The following is a 5,665-nucleotide window of genomic DNA, read 5'->3' on the forward strand; positions in this document are numbered from 1 at the left end:
CTTTTCTCCCTCCTCCTCCTTCTCTTCTCCCTCCTTCTCTTCTCTTTTCTCCCTCCTTCTTTCCCTCCTCCCTCATCTTTTCTCCATCCTTTCTTCCCGCCTTCTCATCTCTTTTCTCCGTCCCTCCCTTAACTCCTCCCCTCCTCATCTTTTTCTCTTCTCCCTCCTTCTCATCTCTTTTCCCTTCTCCCTCCCTCCCTTCTTCTCTTCCCTCCTCCTCTCCTCTTCCCTTCTCATCTTTTCTCCCTCCCTCCCTCCTTCCCTTCTCATCTTTTCTCCCTCCCTCCTCTCTTCCCTCCTCCTCTTCTCTCCTCCTTCCTCTTCTCTCCTCTTCCCTTCTCATCTCTTTTCCTCCTCCTTCTCTCCTCTCTTCCTTCTCATCTCTTCTCCTTCTCTTTTCTCTTCTCCCTCCCTCCTTTCCCTCCTCCCCTCCTTCTCATCTTTTCTCCATCCCTCCTTTCGTCCCTCCTTCCCACCTTCTCTTCTCATCTCTTTTTTCCCTCCCTCCCTTAACCCCTCCTTCTCATTTCTTTTCTCTTCTCCCTCCCTCCCTCCCTCCTTCTCTTCCCCTCTCCTCCCCTCCCCACTCCCCTTCTGTTCTTTTCTCCTCCCTCCCTCTTCTCTTCCCCCCTCCTTCTCATCTCTTCTTCCATCATGACGGAGGTTGTGAAATTTTAATTAGAATAGAATAGAATAGAATTTTATTGGCCAAGTGTGATTGGACACACAAGGAATTTGTCTTGGTGCTTATGCTCTCAGTGTACATAAAAGAAAAGATACGTTCAGTGTTGCTGATCAGCTTTTCTGAGGTTAAGGTTGCCTCTGATGACAGCCTTGGTCGCATATTAAAATCCATGCTGTTTAAACTTCGTTTAGGTTTGCCTGAATTCATACTGTAGCTTTAAGGCTTGAATGGCAATTACACCCTGTAAATAAAATAGTAAAGAAAAAAAAAACGTGGAATCGTCAACGTCACAAATCAAAGGGAGGCGGGACCGGAAGATGCCTCATTATTTGCATTCCACCATGTGCCTTGTAGTTCCGGGCCTCTCTAGGCATCGCGGTGCGGTTGGTTTAACCCTTGGAGCCCCGTTGCGCACTGTAAGTGTCTTCGGCTCGCGTCTTTTTCTCTTGAGACTCTGAGCAAGTGCAGAGTTCTTTCCCTGGAGAAACCTCAGGGGTTTTGAATGAGCAGGAAACTCCCAGATCGGAGACGGGAGCGCTGCTAAGAAGGAGCAGAGCGGTTCAGCTGTGCTTCAGCCGTGTCAAGGAAATACTCTGCACATGTTCAGAGATCCTGCCCTTGCTGCTTTATCTGCAAACTAGAAAGCTAGTGTGAGAACATGTAATTTCTGTCCCGCACACTGAGAGCACATGCACCAAGATAAATTCCTTGTGTGTCCAATCACACTTGGCCAATAAAAAAATTCTATTCTATTCTATTCTATTCTATTCTTAGTTAGGAGTGTGGAGTTGCAATCTTCCTTAGTGTTAGGAGTGCAATCTTGGATTGCAAATCTGCATCCTCGCCCCAATATTTTGGAGGGGGGCAGAAGAAGCAATTCTAGGACGGGTCAATGTATTTGTTAATTTATTTAGTAAATTTATACAGCCACCCATCTCACCTGGGACTTTGGAGGGGGAGAACAAAATTAAAAATGAACGAATATAACAATCGTGAAATAATATAAAATAAAAAAATATGTTCAGGGATAAAGCCACACATAATAATAATAATAACAACTTGGACATCATACATTTTAAGAAGATACTTGGTTGATACCTAGCACCCTGGCAGCAACCTGTATCAACCATTAGCACCAGTCACTCGTAGCTGTGACACATTTTTAAATGTTCAGTTGACTTGAGTTTCATGTTTAATGAATAAAAGAATAACAACAACAACAACCTCAACTGTGGCCTACATTTCTCAGAGATATTAAAATAGATCTGCAAGCTAATCTTTGCAGTTCTACACTTAGGAATTCATCGAAAACTGGGTTTCCTTAAATTGCCAAATGCTTTGGACTACAAATACCATCGCTCCCAAGGAGTGTGGTCATTGGAAGGTAGATTTTAAAGGGTGATGTAGTTGAATATGCTCTTTCTTGAATAAGCTTTCTTAATTGGTGGCCTTCCACAATACATGGTCCAGTTGGCTGAAGAGGAAAACTATTCCATGTTTTTCAACCTAGGCAATTTTAAGGGTTTGAGGACTTCAATTCCCATGCTGCCTGAGGAATTCTAGGAATTGAAGTCCATATGGCTTAAAATTGCCTAAACTGGAAAAAAAAAACTGCTCTAGTCTAACACTAGCTTAAATGTAGTTTTAATTGGGGGTTTTAAACGGGGTTTTTAATTGTATTCAAATTTTTAGGCCATACATTGAATTAGTCTTTTATACTGTTTTTAACTTGTGTTATATGTATTTTTGTATTTTATTGGCTGTGAACCACCCTGAGTCCTTCGGGAGAAGGGCGGTATACAAATTTAATAAATAAATAAATAAATAAATAATAAACACATCTGGAAAGATGCACCTAGGATAATGTTTTAAAAAATATTTACAATACTACTGCATAGTGCAGAGTGCTTTGAATCTGCACACCACAGTTGCGTTAGTGAAAAGAAGGTCTAGGGGTCACAGTCACATGATAGCATATTTGAGAGGCTGCCAGAAAGAACGAGGGGATGGTCAACCTATTTTCCAGAAGGCGAGAAAAAAGAAACAAGGTATGGAAATTAATCAAGGAGAGAACCAACCTAGAACTATGGAAAGAAATTTCCTAACAGTGAGAACAATTAACCAGTGGAACGGCTTGCCTTCAGAAGCTCTGGACTAGAAAGACCACCAAGGTCTTTTCTAACTCTGACATTTAAATCTCAAGCACCCAATGTAATCAAAAATACTATGAAGTGCTAGGCAAAGCATTTCTACATTTAGTTCTACATTTAGGCAAGAAAAAACAAAATGCGCAAATATGGTATATGTGGTGCCTGGCTCAATAGTAGTAACTGTGAGATGGATCTTGGAGTCCTAAGGGACAATCGGTTCAATATGAGCCAGCTGTGTGCTGCAGCTGCCAAAAAAAGCCAACACAGTTCTAGGCTGCATTAACAGAGGGACAGAATCAAGATCACAGGAAGCGTTAATACCACTTTATAATGCCCTGGTAAGGCCACACTTGGTCGCCACAATCTAAAAAAGATGTTGAGACTCTAGAAAGAGTGCAGAGAAGAGCAACAAATATGATTGGGAGACTGAAGGCTAAAACATATCAAGAACAGTTGCTGGAATTGGGTATGTATTAGTTTGATGAAAAAAAGGACTAGGAGTGACATGATAGCAGTGGTCCAATATCTCAGGGGTTGCCACAAAGAAGAGGGAGTCAAACTATACTCCAAAGCACCTGAAGGCAGGACAAGAATCAATGGGTGGAAACTAATCAAGGAGAGAAGCAACCTCAAAATAAGAAATTTCCTGACAGAACAATTAATCAGTGGAACAACTTGTCTCCAGAAATTGTGAATGCTCCAACCCTGGAAGTTTTTAAGAAGAGATTGGATAACCATTTGATTGAAGCGATGTAGGGTTTCCTGCCTAAGCAGGGGGTTGGACTAGAAGACCTCCAGGGTCCCTTCCAACTGGTATTCTTTTATGTATATATGTGCTTAATGATCAGCGTACTGTCTGGGTCAATTCGTTTACATAGTAAAACTTACTACGTTTCTAATTTCTACTTCTTTTATCCCGCCGTTGATAAAACAAGTCCCAAGTTCGAAAATAGTCTGTGTCTTCTTTTTTTCCTTTTATCTTCCAACTCTATTCTAAACTAAACTAAACAGTTGTTCTCTGGAGAGCGTTAATTCAAAGGCAGAACAGTTCAATGGACAGAGCGAACACACACACGCGCGCAAAGAAAGAAGCCCACTCTTTTAGAGAAGGGCTGACCGAGGAATTCTGGAAGCTGAAGTCCAGCTGTCTTTAAAATTTGCCAAGATTAGGAAACCCTGAAATTAGAAGGTGTTGCCATATTCGTACTGCTGTTAATCCCGCTGAAAGATGCTCGGGAAATTATAGAAGCTCTTCAGCTCTTCCTTTCTGATTGTCCTGGCCAGGGGATCTTCTTCTCCAGCTGTGCTAAAAATCCCAGGAGCCTAATTGTGCAGATCTCTATTGTTTGTTTGTTTGTTTGTTTTGTCACAACAGTATATATAAGCATAAGCATGAAGTAACTATATAGTATATAAGCATATATATGAGTATAAGTATGAAATAATTATATAAATTGGATATAATGAAAAGAAACAGTAGGACAGGAACGGTAGGCATGTTTGTGCTCTTATGCACGCCCCTTAAAGACCTCTTAGGAATGGGGTGAGGTCAGTGGTGGGATTCAGCCAGTTCGCACCACTTTGGGAGAACCGGTTGTTAACTTTCTGAGCAGTTTGGCAAACAGGTTCTTGGAAGAAATCATTAGGGCAGAGAACCGGTTGTTAAATTACTTGAATCCCACCACTGGGTGAGGTCAACAGTAGACAGATTTTGGTTAGAGGTTTGGGGATTTTGAGTAGATACCACAGAGTCTGGTAGAGTGTATACCAAGCATTAATAACTCTGTTACTGAAGTCATATTTTCTGCAATCAAGTTTGAAGCGGTTAACATTAAGTTTAAATCTATTGTTTGCTCTTGTATTGTTGTGATTGAAGCTGAAGTAATCCTCAACAGGAAGGACTTTGCAATAGATGATTCTATGAGTTAAACATAGGTCCTGTCGAAGGCGGCGGAGTTCTAAGTTTTCTAAACCCAAGATTTCAAGTCTGGTGGTATAAGGTATTTTGTTATATTCAGAAGAGAGGAGAACTCTTCTTGTAAAATATTTCTGGACGTGTTCAGTTGTATTGATGTCTGAAATGTGGTATAGGTTCCAGACAGGCGAGCTGTATTCAAGTATTGGTCTAGCAAATGTTTTATAAACTCTGGTTATGGTCCCCAGGGACGACGCTGAGCTTGTCGATCAGAAAGGTCGACAGTTTGGCAGTTCGAATCCCTAGTGCCACGTAACAGGGTGAGCTCCTGCTACTTGTCCCAGCTTCTGCCAACCTAGCAGTTCGAAAGCAGGTAAAAATGCAAGTAGAAAAAATAGGGACCCTTTAGCGTTCAGTCATGCCGGCCACATGACCACGGAGACGTCTTCGGACAGCGCTGGCTCTTCGGCTTTGAAACGGAGATGAGCACCGCCCCCTAGAGTCGGGAACGACTAGCATGCATGTGCGAAGGGAATCTGATGAACTTGATGAACGTATCTTTTCTTTTATGTATACTGAGAGCAAATGCACCAAGACAAATTCCTTGTGTGTCCAATCAGACTTGGCCAATAAAAAAAATCTGTTCTGTTCTGTTCTATTTACCTTTACCTTTACTATTGTCCCCAGGCCTTGTGTAGAATGGTCATCCTGGCCATCGCTCCCCCCCTTTTTTTTTTTAAAGAAAAGGACCCCAATTGAAATGTTTTCCATGTGCGCCGCAACTGGAGGCCATGGGACCATCCTGCCCTGGCACACAGGTCACTCCCTCTACACTCCGAAAGCCCACTAAAGGGTTACACCGCAGCCACTCCTACTTCCTAGAGAGGCTGGAGTAACCTTGGGGCTGGGGGATGG

The sequence above is a fragment of the Ahaetulla prasina genome, chromosome 2 (genome assembly GCF_028640845.1).
Source record: "Ahaetulla prasina isolate Xishuangbanna chromosome 2, ASM2864084v1, whole genome shotgun sequence".
Lineage (NCBI taxonomy): Eukaryota > Metazoa > Chordata > Lepidosauria > Squamata > Colubridae > Ahaetulla > Ahaetulla prasina.